General features: G+C 31.3%; 1 protein-coding gene across 4 annotated transcripts in view; it reads left to right on the top strand.

Annotated features, from left to right (window-relative positions):
- LOC117174080 (pantothenate kinase 3) overlaps positions 1–652 on the top strand; it is a 267,760-nt gene that overhangs the window by 69,529 nt on the left and 197,579 nt on the right. The window lies entirely within an intron of this gene.

Here is a 652-nt window from a genome sequence, read left to right as displayed (position 1 = left end):
TCCAGACTCAAACATTATTTAAGAATTTCGAAGATTTGCAGATACGTTGTTGAGACATTAGGAAAGTACATGATAATCAATAATATTCCTACATCAAAATTATTTATATTGGACGATATAGTACCTTCAGCCATGCTCGAAACAATTAACTACCCACCTTTTCACTGAGGACATAGCTCACAAATGTAAAAAGAAAGAACTTCCAAAGATGTTTAATCTTTTTAATTTTCCAGATTACCTGCTCACTTTATCCCAAAGTTTCATATAACCTTTTTTATGCACAAGAGGAATTAGAATGTTTTATTATATAATAGAGCTAATAGAGCGCACATTTTTTCTTTCGAATATTACTTGAAAAATATAATTTTCACCGAAAAAATCGCCCTTTACTACCAAACTTTAAATTTCATATACAAAAAACAGAACAAAATCTCTCCTCCATCTGGCCTAAGTTTATGAAGTTTGATTTACCGATAATTACCAGGAGCCTTAAACAATTTCCAGCTTGTTTTTTCCAAATTGAAACATTAAGTTTAAATTGAGTCTGTTTAGGTCAATTGTGGGTCCGGATGCAATAAGGGCACATAAAATTTTTTCGTGCGAAAACGAAGTCCCCTGGAGGCTTTAGAAAAAATTTTCGAATTTTAATTTT

This window comes from Belonocnema kinseyi, chromosome 6 (genome assembly GCF_010883055.1).
Source record: "Belonocnema kinseyi isolate 2016_QV_RU_SX_M_011 chromosome 6, B_treatae_v1, whole genome shotgun sequence".
Classification (NCBI taxonomy): Eukaryota; Metazoa; Arthropoda; class Insecta; order Hymenoptera; family Cynipidae; genus Belonocnema; species Belonocnema kinseyi.
This window is presented reverse-complemented; position numbering and strand designations above follow the sequence as displayed.